The sequence below is a fragment of the Cydia pomonella genome, chromosome 22, assembly GCF_033807575.1.
Source record: "Cydia pomonella isolate Wapato2018A chromosome 22, ilCydPomo1, whole genome shotgun sequence".
Classification (NCBI taxonomy): domain Eukaryota; kingdom Metazoa; phylum Arthropoda; class Insecta; order Lepidoptera; family Tortricidae; genus Cydia; species Cydia pomonella.
The window spans coordinates 3,275,235-3,294,507 of NC_084724.1; the positions used below are offsets into that span (position 1 = coordinate 3,275,235).

Sequence of the window (19,273 nt, forward strand, 5' to 3'; positions counted from 1 at the left end):
GCGAGACAATTCTAAAAACCCCAAACACAATTAGGTTGCGTTGTTTTATCACAGAGTTCCCATGGCTACCTCCTCTCTCCATCAGCAGATCAGCTCGATGGTACCATAATATTGCATTGTCACCCGATTTGATTCACACAAACATACATACATACTAACAGGGCAATTTAAATAAAAGCTTGTAAAATGGATTGATTTATAAATGTACAGTTTTCGTTTTGATCCGCTTGCTCTGGGAGATTACTGCCAATCATTAATGAAATATTTGTGTTGTCAATATTTAATAATTGCATATCAATAAATATTGATAGATATAATAGATATCCTATGTATTTAAGTATTTATGAATATATCGTTGTCTAAGTAACCACAACACAAGCCTTATTAAAAAAAAAATTAATGGAGCTTACCGTGGGACTTAGTCAATTTGTGTAATAATAATGAAGTCGTATAAAATTAAAAAATATATAATAAAAATAAATATAATAGAGGAAGCAAAAACTTACCAAGGAGGAGAATATATGATATTTTCAAAGCAAACATTAGTTATAATCAGGTATTTGTAAGTAGGTATAATCTGCTATAGATGTCATATAGGCACTAAAGTTCATAATTTATATACGTATAGTAGTTTGACTACATGAAACACAAATTAAAATATTTAATGAAAATAATTTAATTTGTTCCCTAGTTGCATTTGTAAGAAGTTTAAAAGGGAAATTCGACTAGAAAGAACAAACAAATAATTTCAGCCGGGTGGCAAATTAGCAGTTTTCCCAACACAAAAACTAAAACAGGCAATATTTAACGCCATAAACCCTTTTTGTTGAAAAACATAGGTAAACACATAAAAGCGTTAAGTTTACACGCGCGCTAAACTCTAAATTCTATAAATTATACGATCATAGGCTGGCCAAACAGTTTTCATTTAAGAAAGGCGGTTTTCCGTACCGCCCGGCGCACATGCCGCCCTCTCAGTTTCTCGCGGAGCGCGCTTGATGACGCACGCGGCCATTTTCGAACGCCCCCTCACATCTCGTACGAAAAAAATAAAAATAAGGCTTATGGTCATTAACTTTTTTTTGCGTGTTTGAGTAGACAGTTTTGCACGGACTGCAACGTTTGTGAGCGTGATTGTGAAGTGACTGTTAACAGGAGCTGTCAGCTGTCAAAAACGACGCGGTAAGAGAACTTGTGTTTTATCGGCGTGTTTTAAATCAACGTTTGTGCGTTAATATAAATATTTGATGTTAATATGCTGGTTAATGTATGAAACCCACATTAAACTAGTGATGAAAGATAAGTTACGATCAAATGAAATGTATGTAGACTTCAAATATTTATGTAGGTATGTGTTCCAGTTTTCACGGTTTTTGCATAAATCTAAGTCATGAATGCCTGCAAATAATTTATTTGGGAAAGACAGATGGTTAGAGGATTCTATTTATCCATTTGAATAAAACTAAGCTATTAAACCTATTTTCTTTCCTTTATGTAGGTACCAAATTATTTTCTAAAGTTTTAATGAAATCAATATAAATTCACAATCAACGCCAAACAGGACGATATTAAATAATTTTTGGGATATAAGATATCCAATTAGTTAAGATATTAATTAGCTTTCTTTTTGAATACCTATTTTCCAACTAACTTATCATAATTATAAATTAGTAGGTTTGTGTTTTAATATTATCTATTTACTTGAATTCGTTTAATCGTAATATATAAAAAAAATCATCGTTATAAAACTGATTTTGCGCAATTTTTTTTAAAATATGCCTTCTTCGAATGCGGAGTGGGCCGAAATAATAGTCATATGAACATACAAAAAATGTTAATTAGAATTAAAAAAATATATTTGGACGTCTTCATAATGCATGGGTTTCAGACATTCAAGCAAATTATTTCAAGTTTTTTGTGCCATATAGGTTCTCAGCTCATCTGTCAGGTAAGTTCGGTCTGGTCTATGTTCTGTAAGGTATGGATTTCAGATTTCAGTGCTCACACTCCCAACGTATAAAAAGTTATTAGTTTTCATAAACTGGCAACACCTGGCACGCGCCGGCCGGGCCCAACTGTCGCAGCCAATATAGGGCCGTTACACGGAAATTGAACCTTATTACTAAAGGCTTATGGCATGATTAACGATATCCCAATAAAAATACGGCACTTTGAGACAAAAGTGCTGAAAATAAGGTTCTTTTTACAGATAACGACACTTATAATGCCGTTAAATTTTTCAACATGCTATATATTTCATTAAAGACTGGAAGAGATCGCTCTTTAGCGATATGACCGCCTGTTGTCTGCATCTATCTCATAATCAATTGGTTTTCTATAAGCTGTATCTTTAACTGAGATGTGCTAATACGGAGTATTCTATATATCCATACATATGTGATCAGTGATCACGCGTTGTATATGCGACAAAATACATACATAATGTCGTATTATGCTCAATTAATAATTACGATTAAATTGATGTATTGGTAATTATAATTAGGCCAGCCAAAGGGAGATTGTATGACTTTATCATAACAGTTGAAATTTAGGTATCTATTAAAATAATGTGTCATTGGCTCAAGTCATGCTAATTTACTGCAAATAAATATTACATAGCTACCGATATACGCGCAGATGTGCCCATCAGATCTATCTGACAGATGGGGCAGACGGAAACATATGTCAAAATATGGCAGGAATTAGGCAGACGTGTCTGACAGATGATAATGTCATCTGTTGATTAAGGCTCGATTCATAGAATCCTCTGTTTTGAGACTTGGTTTTTTAGACTAATAATTAAACGGAAACTTGAGTTTTTACAATTTGTTAGAACAAAAGAAAAGACTCGGGGTCCTCGTCAGACTTGAGTTCATTTCAGAGAACTAATTTTTTTACAAATCATGGGTAGTTACGCCTATTTTCTTTACATTAACAACACAGATAAAACCTACAATTTTTTTTACGGAGTCTTTATTCGGAGGCTCAGATCCTTATGAGTTAAGACAAAAAAGACTTAACAAATGACTCGACTGGAAACTAGAGACTCGAAAGTTTTTTAAGCATGAGTGTCGTAGAGAATTGGACTCGGTGAGTTCTTCAAATTAAGGCTCAAAATACTAGAACTTCACATACTTTTCGGGACATACACTTACGTTCCGAAAAGTATGTATAAGTTTATAGAATCTATTATTTTTAAGATCGGAAAATACCTGAACAATGATAGGAATCGTTTATTACGAAATTGTAAATGCGGAAACATTAATGAATTCAGATTTGAGCTACCCGCCCAAGCCCTACGTAAAAAATATTAGTTTTCATAAAACGGCAACACCTGATACACGCCGGCTGGGCCCAGCTGTGCCCAGCCAATATAACAGCGTTGTAGGAAAATGAATCTTGTTATCTACGGCTTAAGGCATGATTAACGATGTCCCAATAAAGTGTCGCCTGCATAGCGTCGTTAAACCCTTCAGCACACGCGGCTGTATGAATCATTCCCTGTGCCCTCGCTTTTTAGGGTTCCGTAGCCAAATGGCAAAAAACCGAACCCTTATAGATTCGTCTGTCTGTCCGTTTATGTCACAGCGACTTTTTTCCGAAACTATAAGAACTGTACTGTTCAAACTTGGTAAGTAGATGTATTCTGGGAACCGCATTAAGATTTTCACACAAAAATAGAAAAAAAAAACTATAAATTTGGGGGGTTCCCCATACTTAGAACTGAAACTTAAAATTTTTTTTTCATTAAACACATACGTGTGGGGTATTTATGGATAGGTCTTCAAAAATGATATTGGGGTTTCTATCATTTTTTTCTAAACTGAATAGTTTGCGCGAGAGACACTTCCAAACTGGAAAAGTGTGTCCCCCCCCTGTAACTTCTAAAATAACAGAATGATAAAACTAAAAAAAATATATGGTATACATTACTATGCAAACTTCCACCGAAAATTGGTTTGAACGAGATCTAGTAAGTAGTTTTTTTAATACGTCATAAATGGTACGGAACCCTTCATGGGCGAGTCCGACTCGCACTTGGCCACTTTTTTTTAAGTGACTTTTTAAATTCGGATTGCGTTTGGGCAGACAACGGGAATGTTTGGCGATGAATTGTTGGTAGCGCGTTTATTGAGATGCTTAAGAATTTGTTTCCACGATGTTTTCAATCTATCATTTATTGCATAATTATCAGATATTTCAGTAATTAATCTTCGGTATTACGATAATATATTGTATTTTGCTCGCAATCTCTCTGCTTCGCCTTGAGGTTGACTAGTAGAGAATGCTTATGGACATTAAGTCTTTTCTTTTGTGCAATATAGCTTCAGCCTTTAACTCAACTAAGAACTAATTTGTACAATGCTTTTAAGATGTCACAGCGATACGATACCGATATGTCAGTGTCAAAAGTGACGTTTTTGTGGTATCGTATTGTTGTGATATGAAAAATTATTGTTCAGTGGTTGCTCTTAAAGACTAAAGATTGTAAAGGGAGAAAAGTGATTAACAAATGCCTGCACTAGGATTTCCTGTTTCATGCACAAAAGGACAGTATCAGTTATACACTTAATTATAATAGTACCTGGGCGACCGAGCATTGCTCGGTTATAACTATTTATTGTAATATGGTGGTGTATAGGTGATAATCTTAACTACATTTTTTTACTACATTAAACTTGTCTAAAACAATAAAAATTAAAAAAATTATATATAAACTTGAACATATAAAAAAAAAGTTAGTTACCGGGCGAGATTCGAACCCGTAACACTCGTTAAGCAGTCCGCGTCTTAACCCGCTGCACCAGACGGACAGTGGCCGGCAACACGAAATTAGCGACCATATTCTGCGTCGAAAGAAAACAGCATGAAAACTCGAAAACACGTGTTTTCCCAAACATAAGACTAATCTAGATCGATTGTTTACCCCCAAAAACCCCCATATACCAAATTTCAGCAAAATCGTTAGAGCCGTTTCCGAGATCCCGGAAATATACATATATATATATATATATATATATATATATGTATATATATATATATATATATATATATATATATATATATACAAGAATTGCTCGTTTAAAGGTATAAGATAAATTACAAGTAGTACAAAATAAAAGTCTCATCACCTTAACAAAATAAACACCCCTATAATGGAACAGGCACCTGTAATGGGATGGTATAGACAAATACTGTAAAACAAGCAACATTTTACCATAAACAAGAGCCAAAGAGCTGCTAAAGTTTAATTTTTCATTGATATTTGTTAGTTTGAAAATTAATGGCGCCGTACATCCCACGACTGGAGCAAAAAAAGCGGCCAAGTGCGGGTCGGACTCGCCCATGAAGGATTCCTTACCATTTATGACGTATGAAAAAAAAAACTACTTACTAGTTCTCGTTCAAACCAATTTTCGGTAGAAGTTTGCATGGTAATTTGTACATCATATATTTTTTTAGTTTTATCATTCTCTTATTTTAGAAGTTACAGGGGAGGGGGGGGGGGGGAGGGCACATTTTACCACTTTGGAAGTGTCTCTTATCCATAGATACCCCACACGTATGGGTTTGATGAAAAAAAAAATTTTGAGTTTCAGTTCTAAGTATGGGGAACCCACAAAATTTATTGTATATTTTTTAAATTATTGTGTGAAAACCTCAATGCGGTTCACAAAATACATCTACTTACCAAGTTTCAACAGTATAGTTCTTATAGTTATGGAAAAAAGTGGCTGTGACATACGGACGGACAAACAGATAGGACGAATCCATAAGGGTTCGGTTTTTTGCCATTTGGCTACGGAACCCTAAAAACCATAGTTTTAATTGGTTAATAATATTGAAACCAATTGCAGTAGCTTTCATTAAATACATAGAAAACATAAAATATGACCTGGACATTCAACATATAAAGAATAAAGCGGTAGAAATTTTACAGATGATTTTAAATTTCAAAAATACTTCAAATTTTCTTTTAAATGCCCCATTATTGAAGTCGTTACCATACTTAAGTATTAAATATCAAATACTTTAAATATCATATATGTAGTAGGTAATCATTTTACGAATAGTAAGTTCACTGTATCATCGTATTTACGTCATAAGTATTTTAAAAGGGCGCGTCGTAGAGTATTTTTAAAACCATCATAGCTAAGTGGGTATAAGTCTAGTTTTGCATTTAACCTGTTGTACAAAAATGACCCAAAAATAATCTGTTACCTACAGTCCGTCAAAATAATGTGTAAATAAATCCGCACGTAAACTCACCGCATGCGGGAGCATATGTGAACATGCGGGAATGCGGGGTCCATGCGGGCATGTGGGTCTAAGTTACGAATTAAATATCTTTGGATAGGAGGATTTTGTTGATGAACGAAAAAATGGTAAAAACTGTTCTTCAGTTTTATTATTGTTCTGATTATCATTATAAGTCACATAATCAGTTCTGTTATTGACCGGCAAATCATTAGGGTAAGTATATAATAGCAGGATGTGATTAGAATAGAATGTGTACCTAATTAAAAATATACCCACATGTTTGAAAAAAAAGAACCTAAAATTATTATTTTTTAAACTAAATTATAATAATGCACATAAGCGAAATATAAACTGTACTTTACCGCAAAAAAATGAAACCGTAGGCTGTGGTTTTCAAATTAACCAACATAAGTTCAGCGACTTTAAAAAATAACTTGTTTTGTTTTTTAGCACACTTTAAAGTTTATTCTAAGACGCAATGTATTGCGAATTTCCTTATGTTTAAAGCGTGACAAGCAACGTCAATACGAGGGCTGCTACTAATGTAACTATAAATAATAATAATAATAATAATTCAGCCTATATATGTCCCACTGCTGGGCACAGGCCTCCTCTCATGTGCTATAGTCTCGGGATATAGTCCCCACGCTAGCCCAATGCGGATTGGGGACTTCACATACACTTTTGAATTTTTTTCGCAGATGTATGCAGGTTTCCTCACGATGTTTTCCTTCACCGAAAAGCTAGTGGTAAAATATCAAATGATATTTCGTACATAAGTTCCCAAAAACTCATTGTTACGAGCCTGGGTTTGAACCCGCGACCTCCGGATTGAAAGTCGGACGTCATATCCACTCGGCCACCACCACATAACATGTAACTATATTTAAAAAAAAATACAACATATAAAAATATAACTCTTTGGAAGCAGAATACAGTTTGTTTCATATGTGTATCAATTGTCTGTAGCATAATTTTAATAATTCCTTGTTTCATCTTCAACGGATTTATTTGTGAAAATAGTCGTGTGACGATTTTTTTACGATTTTCGGCGCGAGTATACTCAATAAAAACCGGCCAAGAGTATGTCGGGCCACGCTCAGTGTAGGGTTCCGTAGTTACTCTTCCGTCACAATAAGCTAAACTGGAGCTTAAAGTATAGTAAATTGTTAACCAAGGGATGAAACGGTACCTTTCACGCGAGTTAAACAAATGGCAAATTTGCATAATCAGTATACCTAATTAAAGTAAGTCTTTTTACTATGAAGGGGAAACTTTTTGCGACTACTCAAAAACAGCTAAACTGATCATGTCCGCTATAGTTTTCATTTAATGTCTTTCTTAAGCTCTACTTCCACGATTTTTTCATATTTTTTGGACCTATGGTTCAAAAGTTAGAGGGGGGGGGGGACACATTTTTTTTTATTTCGGAGCGATTATCTCCGAATATATTCACTTTATCAAAAAATGTTTGTAGAATACCCCTATTAGTTTTGAAATATCTTTCCAACGATACCCCACACTGTGGGGTTGAAGCAAAAAAAAAATTCACCCCCACTTTACGTGTAGGGGAGGTACCCTCAAAAAAATTAAATTAAATTTTTCGATTTTATTGTACGACTTTTTTGGCTTCATTGATTTATATATCCATGCCGAATTTCAGCTTTCTAGCACTAACAACCACGGAGCAAAGCCTCGGACAGACAGACAGACAGACAGACAGACGGACATGGCGAAACTATAAGGGTTCCTAGTTGACTACGGAACCCTAAAAATGAGAGAGATGCCTGAGAGTACTATACCGTTATGAATTCCTGTGTCTTAGCTGCTCATGTGTTATTGCTTTATAATGTTAATGCTTTATGTTGTTAATAATAATAATAAAAATAATAAAAGCCTTTTATTACCCAACTATAAATATTACAAATATATTATAGAGTTAACACATTTTTTTATTTATTTACAATACAAAAAAAGAAATTAAAACTAAGTTTCATTATGTGGGTTTGTCCATTTTTGGACGTAGGCCTCCTCCATGTTACACCATAGCTTTCTGTCGGCGGCCAGACTGGCCCAGGCTATTCCTGCCTGCTCGGTTATGTCGTCTCGCCAGCGGCGGAGCGGATGACCTTGCCCTCGCCCGCCATCTGGTGGGTACCAGTGCAGAACCCTTTTGCTCCATCGGTCGTCTTTTGCTCTCGCTGTGTGTCCGGCCCATCGCCACTTAAGGCGGCATGCCATTTCCGCTGCATCCATTATATTTGTCCTCTTACGAATGTCAGTGTTTCTTACTCTGTCTTTTAATTTTATACCGAGTAGGCTTCGTTCTATGGCTCTTTGAAATTTCTGTATTTTGTCAATAATTTCTTTGTTTTATGTTGTTAATGTATTCCAATTTGTGCCGCTTTGGCATTAGCTGTAAGTTGCAATTTGTTATTTGAAATAAATAAATAAAAATAGTGCATGGATCAACTTTTTTCTAGTCTTGGAGAGTAAGTCCTATTGCAGGTCAATATGTATTTATACCTACATTAATAAATGTTTTAGTGAGTTCATTAGAGATCATCGTATGCTTACGGACGACATAAAAAAAAACGCTCAAAATTGGCTGTTAACCTACAAAATGTAGATGCTGTGCAAATATGGTCATAGTAAAATATCACATGATAGAGGCATCTCTTAGCAATAGTATGAAGAGCTTTTGTAAGATATTACATAAACATTTGGTTTAAAAAAAGGAAAAACTTCGCGAAAAAGCCATTTTTGCGTACAAAATACACATTTGTATACAAAGATCATGATGGAAAAAGTGCAATGAAGTGGTTAATTACATCATCTTGGTGACCAAATATAAAGGCAATAAAACCATCTATAGCTGTTTGTTATTTTTTGTGTTTCCTTCAAGTAGCAGCCCTGACAGTGTACATTAAAAATAATATTTAATTTGTATAAAAAATATGAAGTCTAAATAGGTACTTCATAATTTTTAAAAGTGTCATCGATTGAGGAGTATAATCTATGTTTAAATCATTGACTCGTGTTGTTGGCCACACCCGGTAAATACTACAAGCTTCTGCCTGGTTTTTTCCTCTGTTTGGCATCATAAGTTTAAAAAAGTCTTTGTTGTGAATACTTTAGTAGACGCATTTTTGTAACTTGATAGCGTTTCTTATCATCTAGAAAATAATTTTAATAGGAATAATTTACCTAATAACCAAATACAATCGAAATCACAGCCAATTTACGAACACGTATTTATGAACATAAAGCGATCAAAACACTCGAATAGAGTCCTAAACTTGCATAAGATCACTTGTGCGATGTTGAATAGATTTCGTGCAACTTAGAACTCTGAACCCATTCTAATCACTAAGCTTGGACTAACGTTCTTATCATAACCAATGAATGAGCTACCATATTACACGCTGTTGTTAAAGGTCTCGAGATCACAATATGCTGGTTCTTGGGTTTGACTTGCGCCATGTTCACTTGTGGAATAACGCTGCCCGAGGCGGGCAATTACTGAAGTCGAGCTGTCACTTGCAAGTGTGACTTGACTTGTAAAGGCGACCTTGGCGGGCACTAAGTGTAAGGGTGATGTGGTTTCATGATCAATATTATGACGGATTGTGCTAACAAGCTTAACAAAATAATGAAAAAAAAAGAAAAATTAATTTACGCGTGTGTAAAATTTTCATAGCTCTCGGTACGCCTCTCCCAAAACAGCGCATTTTGTTTATACTTGCGCTTTGGGAAAGGGAATAGAAAATGCCTTAGGTTAGCAATTACTGAAGTCGAGCTGTCACTTGCAACTGTGACTTGACTTGTAAAGGTGATGTGGTTTCATGATGAATATTATAACGGATAGGTCTAACAAAGTACTTAATAATCTTATATCCAATAACCAAATTAGTTGTATTCATCATTCAAAATTAAAAACGTAAAAATAATTACATGCACAACCTCAAACAATAATTGCTACATTTAAAATTCTTACGCTTCACCGACAAATAAACTGTATGGTAGATGTACCTATATTAAATAACATAGTTTCTGACATACATATGCCTCTGCATAAAGTAATAGAAATACATAATGCCCGAGAGAGGCAATTACTGAAGTCGAACTCACTTGCAAATGTGACTTAACTTGTAAAGGCGACCTTCACGGGCTCAAAGTGTAAAAGTAATGAGTATAAGTAGAGGTCTAGGTTTTTGTTAAGATGCATTGTTACAAAGTTATAATAACATAACAAAATCGAATTATGTAATGATTAGCAATAATTGTTTTCTAATTGCGTCTATGATTGGCCCAACTGATTTCGGTGCCTTTCGACATCTCGGTATATTATGGTTTTGCCGCATCCCAGGGTGGCCTAACCCTGGCTACCAGGGGTCCTAAAACTTTAGCTTAAAAATATTGTCGGTAGCCACATCCATGGTTGCTCAACCCTTGGTACAAATTCTGTCTGTTCAGTTCTCCGAAACCTTTGGCAAAAAACGTTATTGCCGCATCCAGTGTTACTAAACTTTGGCAAAATTATTTTTCCCGTCAGTTCCAGGGCTCCTAAACCCTCGGCAACAATAAGCCGGTGGCGCCACCTGCGCCGCAGGTGCGGTAAGTATAAATTGTAACGGCCCGAATTCCAATAAGCAGGGCACATTTTTCTTGCGCGCTTTAGTGTTTACGGTACTTGAAAAAAGTACTTAACGGTAATATTGGTACAGCGATCTGAATGGCTAGCAATAAGCTTGGTAAACTTACAACAAGATTAGTATTACATATTTTTATACTTAGGGAGGGCCTGTTTGTTGTCCAAGTAAAGTCATGAATAAGCTACTTGCTACTTATCTGACGAATAAAGTCATCGTTGGCGTTTCACAATTCAAAAGAACTTAACTGGTAGATAAAGTGCTAAGTTTTTGAAATGAAATTGCAATGGAACATTTAGGAGAAAATTTGGAGTGTTTTTGATATTTCACCGACACCTGTAATATTTCTACCGCTTTACGCTTTAAAAGTTGAAGGCCAATTTGTCCTTTATGTTTTCTTTGTATTTAATGAAAGCTACTGCAATTGGTCTCAATATTATTAACCAATAAAAACTGTGTTTTTTTTTGCTCCAGTCATAGAATGTATGGCGCCATTCATTTTCAAAATTTTGCACCTATGCCATACTAATATCAATTATCAAGTCACATCATACGAAAACCACTCGCGGTCAGTGTCAGGCTCTTAGCCTGTCGATGACAGCTCATTTAGCAAGAGAGCTTTTGTGGCTTCGACAATATGCTGGTGCTGGTTTGAAACCCGACTACAATAAAAAGTAGTGATTTTACTCCTCAATCTTTTTTATATTCTATTTTTGTAATTGTCAACACATTCCCCGCTGAGCTACGGTCGTAGCCTATAACATGGATTTCCCGGTATGTAGAGGAAATGCTTTGTAGAGGCAAAACGACAACGTGTAGTGCTGAATGGGTTAATTAGGATTACAAAGCTGTTCACGTTAAGCCTGCTAAATCAAACGAGTCGCATTAGAATTTTCAAAATTTTAATTTGATGTGCTATTGATCTCAATATGTCCCACACTTACATATATATTTAAAATAAATATCAAGTTCGGGATCGTGAGTTCGAACTTTGTTTATAGTGTTGACTTTTTATACCAAGTCAATAATAACATGGGTGTTGAATATCCGACCCGCACCTAGTCAGTGTCAGGCGCTTAGCCTGCCGATGACAGCTCATTTAGCACGAGAGCCTTTGCGGCCCATCATGTGTTGGAGAGCTTGAAATCCGACTTCAAAAAGTCGTTTATTGGTTCCCTGTCGCTCACTGGGTTGAGTTTGTATGTGGATCGAACGTGTGCATATATCTACGGACGGGCACTAAGAATGGTGCTAGTTCAGTGGTGTCACACATGAATTTGAGCCAATCGCGCGCGTGATGCGAACTCATCAACCGATCGCGTTGTGGAGATGGAGTTAGACTTTTTTTTCTATACTACGTCGGCTAGACTGCACGATTAGCTTGAATTCGTTTGAGTGACACGGCGGTAATGGCACATTTCTTATTGCCCGGAAGGCCCGTCCTTAGATATATGTTAATGTATGTATGTACACTACGTTAGGTAGGTATGTATAGTGGATAGAGTATCGCTTAATTTACAACCAGTTGCGTGAAAAACGTATTTTATGTACAAAACAACATTAATATTATTCGTTACATCTGCGTTGCTAACCACCTGAGAATACAATCACTAAAGTTGTTTTCAAAATGACGTAACTTAAATACATTTACCATTAAAATTATAATCTTTTAAACAAAGGTAACGACAATAGTCAGTTGTCATATCGCAAACACAGATGGCGCTATTTTGACGTTCGGTGCACGCGCTGTCTGTTTGAACAAATGTTTCGATGAAATAATGAAATAATTGTTAAAAGGTGGTTTGTTATTATATGGGACCCTTAAAGAGGTACGATTTTTTAAAGCACGGTATTCTAATAAACTTTTGCTTGTTTTCAAATACGGGATTTAGGATTTGGACCTTGTAGGGGTCAAATTTTATTCGGTTTTTGCGTGTATTTGATGAATAGATTTGATGCGCTACCGTTGCGGGAGTTTCTTTTTGTATAGTTCGTTTTTTAGCGTTACAAATGAGGTAAGCGTTCTTGACGTGTCTTTCTATGAAAAAACAATTTTGAAAGATAAGACACAGTAAATATGTAACAATGTTAAATCACAACTACGATTATTTACATTATTTTGCTTTCATAAGTAATGTGGAACTAATTAGTAAAAAGCATTTTTCAATAACTTTCAGTAAAAAACACGTCAAGATAGTTTATTTTTTTCTAATGCTAAAAAACGAATATGCATTCTGACAACATAATTTGAGAACACGATCATTTTTGCAGGTCCTTCCGTCCGATCGGACTGTCCAAAAACTGACTGACAAAAATCTATACTTATAATTAATTATCGAAACCTACCACAAAATTTTACGAGTATTGGAATGAAATGTGATCTGTAGTTACTGCAGAACAGCCGGACAGTCGGGCCCGGAACCGGACATTCTAACACAAATTGACTAAGTCCCACGGTACGCTCAAGAAGGCTTGTGTTGTGGGTACTCAGACAACGATATATGTAATATACAAATACTGAAATACATAAAAACCATCCATGACTCAGGAGTAAATATCTATGCCCATCACACAAATACATGCCCTTACCGGGATTCGAACCCAGGACCATCGGCTTCATAGGCAGAGTCACTACCCACTAGGCCAGACTGGCTCTCAAATTTATAAATATAGTAATAAAGAAGAATTTCCGTCCGATCGCAGGCCGGTTCGCCGTGAGCCGTGATACAGAATCAATTGTGTACAAGATAAAACAAGATGCGGGTGCGTAGCGTCGGCAGGCAAGGATACAATTTCGACAATATTAAAAGTTACATTACACAATATAAGTTACGTTACATTACAGTGGATTGTTTTTCTTTAATCTGGACGGGCAAAAAACCGACAGAAACCGAGTTAAAGAGGAATTCCTAGGTGGAGGAAGATTGTCCGGATTATAAATGGCAATTTTTATAGTGTTTAATTAGTAAATCAATGAAAGATTTGTGTATGCAGTGCGCACGTGAGCGGAGTACCTGCTAAGAAATATTATCACTCCTGTGCCCCACAAATGCTAACAGTTGTTCGGGCCGCGCGAGCGATAGCGGGATAGCAACGGTGCGATGATATGCCCGCCCCTCTCAACCCCGCACACCCCGCCGTCACCCGTGTGGAATCCGTCCGGATTATAGGGGGTCCAGAATAAAGAGGACCCACTGTATTGATAAAAATAACAACTAACTAATTCTATGTACTCGTATTTTATCCATGTAATCCATCTGGGTTTTTTTTCAGCATAGTAGTACATTTTGGTTTAAGTGCGGTCATTAAGTACCTACGAGCCTCGAGATGTTTTTTTTGAGCCTTAGTCGAAAAGATAATGGGACAAGTAAGTAAGGGCACAGAATAAGTAATAGTACTACAGTACAGAAATGACACTGCCCACAAAACCGAAGTTTGACAGCGATTCAGGGACAAATCATGCTGTTTCTTTCTAATGTATGGTAATGTGAATTTCTCCCTTCCGGCTATTTAGGGTTGTCAAAATTCAAGTCATTATCTTTATCTGTGATTTTGCACGCAAAGGGACGTCAAGTTGTGCCAACCCAACCCTAATAATTGCTCCGAGCAATGCTGAGCCGAACGGAGCCGACAATGCCTGAACGCTCTAGTGTCTCCCCACAGGTACGGGTACATAATGACATATACACAGTGCGTACGTACAATAAACATTTTTCAATACATTTGCTATAAAATCACAAGACACAAGGTAACATACTCAAGACCTTTTTTTTTTCTTGGACTTATATGATATTATCGATTCAGCTCAACGAGGGGGGGGGGGGTTAGGGTTGGCAACGCGCATGTAACTCCTTTGGAGTTGCAGGCGCACATAGGCTACGGAGACTGCTTACCATCAGGCGGGCCGTATGCTTGTTTGCCACCGACGTAGTATAAACAAAAAAAGCTTATATGGTGAAATGGGGTGAATAGAGACAATTTTTAACTTTTATTTATTTATTTTATTTTATTTATTTAGGATTACCAACAGATAATACATCTTACATGCTCTTAAATCTATATGACAATCAAGACTGATGCTTTGAGTGGGATTTTAATCGAATGATCGAACCCGGATCGTTGCTGTTACCACCTCTTTCTAAGCGGCTGGGCTATAACCGCATTAATGTAATTTCGTCAATCGCGGGCATTTTTCTCTGTCACTCTAATTACGTCTTAGTGAGAGTAAAAGAGAAAGATCCCCGCAATTTGCGAATTTCTGTTTTCACGGTAGGCCCCCTATTTGCCAACTGTGCCATTATGGGATATACGTAAGTCGGTGAAATTAGGCTACTTATTCTCGAGAAAGAATTTAAACATAAGAGGGCGGTGACAGATTTTTTTTACTCTTTTTGTCGCCTACTATCCGGCAACCGTCCGATAAGGAACTTCGTTCCGAAAACAAGCTTATAAAATATTTCTCATTTGAAAGAGTATTATTTGTAGGTATCTAGTTGTTTTGCTGTCAGTCCGCCCTCATGCGGGCGAAGGCTCCCGCAGCTGATAACTACACAATTACTGCACTGTTTACATACCGGAGCTCTGTCAACACACCAGTATGAAAATACTAAATTTAACTAAGTTCTGTTTCTCTCGCTTTCAATAAAAACCGTAGAAATCTATCTTTGCCTATTATTTCGCCTCAGGTTTGTCACTCTTTAGCACCACCCAGGGGACACGTGCAGGGTCGTGGTAGGTAACTCCTGCGGACGCGAGTAACATTCGTCCCCCATAGACGAGGAGGACCAAACCATGGAACACATTATCCAGCGCTGCCCCCTGTATTCCTACCAGGGGCCACCAGAGGATCTGCTGCATCTCACACCCGACGCAGCTGCTTGGATCGGCATCCTGAACGTTGACGTTTAAATTACTTAATTTTAATGTAAATAATTGCCTATTTTTATATTTATGCCATACGATTAAATAAACTAGAAATCTAGTTCTACAAATCGCATCTGTTTAAAAGTGAAAATATCTTTCAAAGCAGAGACGCTTTCCGTAAAGTTCGCACAGTGACATTGATAATGAGGCACGTGCAATAGAGATATCAGCAGGCGGTCCAATGTACAATAAAAAAAAAAATTATTTTAAAAAACAAAAAACCCGACTGCACACTAAAAAAGAGGAAAACAAGCCCCATAAGAATATTGTTGTTGATGGTAAGTATCGCAGGCGGGGACCAACAGAGTGTTACTTATAGTCATTTTGGTTGTTGGTCCCCGCCTGCGATACTTACCATCAACAACAATATTCTTGTGGGGCTTGTTTTCCTCTTTTTTAGTGTGCAGTCGGGTTTTTTGTTTTTTTTTATATATTTTTTTTATAACTTTTTAGTTACTCTCAAAAATATGATACTCCCGTGATCAAGACGAATCTAACAATACCCGAAACATCAAAATCCATCAAGCCGTTTAGGCTACAGGAGGCCACAAAGAAACAGACATACATACACTCGAAAAACATTACCCTCCTCCCTTTGGCAGTCTGGTAAAAATATATATATGGAAAGCGCCTATGCTTTAGCAAGAATTTGCAAATGCAATTTACGTTACATTGCCGATTACTAAGGTAAATACATTTAAAAGTTTGATAAGATACCGCAATGTAATGAAAATTGCATGCAAGTTCTTCCTAGTCTAAACCTCGCTTAAAGTACAATAATTTATTTAAAGAGAAAATGGTTTTACTACGGTGGCCAGTAGTCATCTAGTCTGAACTATCTTATTTTAAATTACATCCCATATACTAAAATTACGATATATAGAAATAAACAAAATATACCCTCAAATGGTTCCTTAAGCCAGTTAAGGGTAGATGAAAACATTACATGATCAAATAATGTAAGTTAAAGTCGGGTCGTTCAGTCACAGATCCAGGCGGTTTTGTATTTGGTTGGTTAACCAATAAATGTTATAACTACCCGAAAATTAAATACCCGAAATGTTTTTAAATTTACCTCCGACGTTCCGTGGTCTCGGAAAAAACTTAACGCCGTCCTCGAAACGTCAGAGGTAGATTTAAAACTTAAGTATACGTGATTAAGTCTTGTTTTAGTAAAAAAATGTTTTTGCCACAAGCTTTTATAGCTGACTATACTTTTTTCCACAGGCAACTAATATACATCGAGACAATTCTAACAACCCCAAACACTATTAGTCTGCGTTATCTATTCACGGAGTTCCCATGGCCACCTCCTGTCTCTATCATCAGATCAGCTTCATGTCATCATAACATTGTATTGTCACCCGATTTAGATATGTATGCAAAACTTCAGCTCAATCGGAAATCGGGAAGTGGGTCAAAAGCAAAAAAAAAGCGAGCAATAAGATTTTTTAGCATTAGGTCAAAAATAATCTAATTCACGTGTTTTAATAATCAAATGAATATTATATTTATATGTAAGTAGGTACATATTATTAATATAGTAATTACTAAAGCTGTCATACGCAGAATTAACGTTTAACTTCCAATAGCTCAAACGTTCAACATTACCGAATATAATTACTGTGTGCTATTCAAAACGAACCGGTAGTGTATAAAGGCCATTTTCGTAACTATATTTTGTTTTATAACCAAAATTTAGTAACGATACTTTGGCAACCCAACTTTGTCGGTAGAAAATAGTTCCAAATTGAAAATTTGTACCAATATTCGATCCCTGGCGCCTACCTATTAAATTTGCCGCCTTTTCTACTGATAAAGCTGTCTTGTCAAAGTACAACTAGGATTACAAAAAGAAAATGCATAGCCTATTTCGTCACCATTTTGGAAACTAGCTATAATGAACACAAGTTCAACTGCATTTGATTATTACTTTGTACGCGTAAATCAATGGTCAAAATATTTTTACTGCATGAATGACAACGCATAAAAATATACAGACCCTAATCGGGACCATGATTGTATTTACTTAATTCTAAGAATATCTTTAACACCATGTCACGTCTGCAATGAATAAATGATTTATTTATAATACTTATATTTAACATTCCACTGCAGATTCAAAACTTGTAGACATGGGAATTATTTATTGTGAATAAATAACAGGTAACCAAATGTTAATTTTCAATTTCCATTAAGTAGTAACCAGTACTAAATGGAACTAAAAGCATAGATAAAGTTTCTCATCGGAGGCCATTTGCACTGGTCGGTCTAAATCTCTGAACGGTGTGAATTACACCGCTGACCGGGAGGGGGTATTATCAAACACGATTAATCATAGCGCACCTGCTAGGGGGTGCACTATGATGCTAAATATCTAAACCTGTAGCGTTTGTCTTCCTTACCTTTGTGTTTTTAGAAGAAGAGTTATGCTGTCGGAGATTAGGAGATACGGTTTCGAATATATTACCGTAAAACCTAGTTTTAACTAGAAAATGTTAAACTAGAAGAAAACTAGTTTTAATCAGTAACTACGCGTTTTCCTTAGTCAAGGTGTTTTTGAACAATTTGTCATGATTAGTTTTCACCAAGGCACTTTGCGAAAACTAGATTTGACTGAGCAATCCCAGTAAAAACTAGTTTTCACCAAGGTGTTTCAGAAAATTAGTTTTTAACAATTGAAAACGCGTTTTCACCGACGCAAAACTAGTTTTAATTAGCATTATGCATTTTCACTAAAAATGGGTGTTGACGGTAACATATACAAATATACGCAGTGAAGCGAAATAAAATATATAATGTGTGTATATATAGGATTTCTATAGAACAGCTAAAACACACATAGTTTTTTAGATTTCTAAAATTAGTCCTCGTTTTTGAAGTCCGATTTTACGAGATCTTTCAACACATGTTCGGCCACAAAAGCTCTCTTGCTAAATGAGCTGTCATCGGCAGGCTATGAGCCTGACATTGACTACGAGCGGTTAGAATTTTACATACAGGCCTATTCTAACGTACACTGACATATGATCATTTATTTATCTTGTATTTCGTTCGTACTTGTCCGTACATGTATTGGTGCGAGTGAAATGCACGATATACTTATATCATTCTGTTGTTAGTGTACAGTACAGTCAGCTGAAGAGATAGTTGACCCCCCTGCAAATAAATTTATATCATCAGTTATCTCTACAGCTGACTGTACGGTCAAATTGGCCTGATAGTTAAAATGTGACTTGATATTGATATGGCATAAGTACATTGTGTAGACGTATTATCTGCTGGTGATCCTCAAATACATAAATAAAATAAAAGGTGTAGGTACTTATTACAAAATAATGCCAGGGACAAGTTTATAGAGCTAAAACACTTCTTTTTGAACTCTGGTTTCAAACTCTCCAACACATGTTCGGAGCCGCAAAAGCTCTCTTGCTAAA

At 36.1% G+C, this 19,273-nt stretch overlaps 1 protein-coding gene across 1 annotated transcript in view; it reads left to right on the forward strand.

Moving 5' to 3' along the window:
• Positions 1-425: 425 nt before the first annotated feature.
• Positions 426-19,273, forward strand: part of LOC133530463 (protein CBFA2T3) — a 111,141-nt gene continuing 92,293 nt past the window's right edge. Inside the window, exon 1 of the mRNA XM_061868378.1 lies at positions 426-1,182. The gene's annotated coding sequence lies outside the window, so the exon portion shown is untranslated. The remainder of the gene's footprint in view (positions 1,183-19,273) is intronic.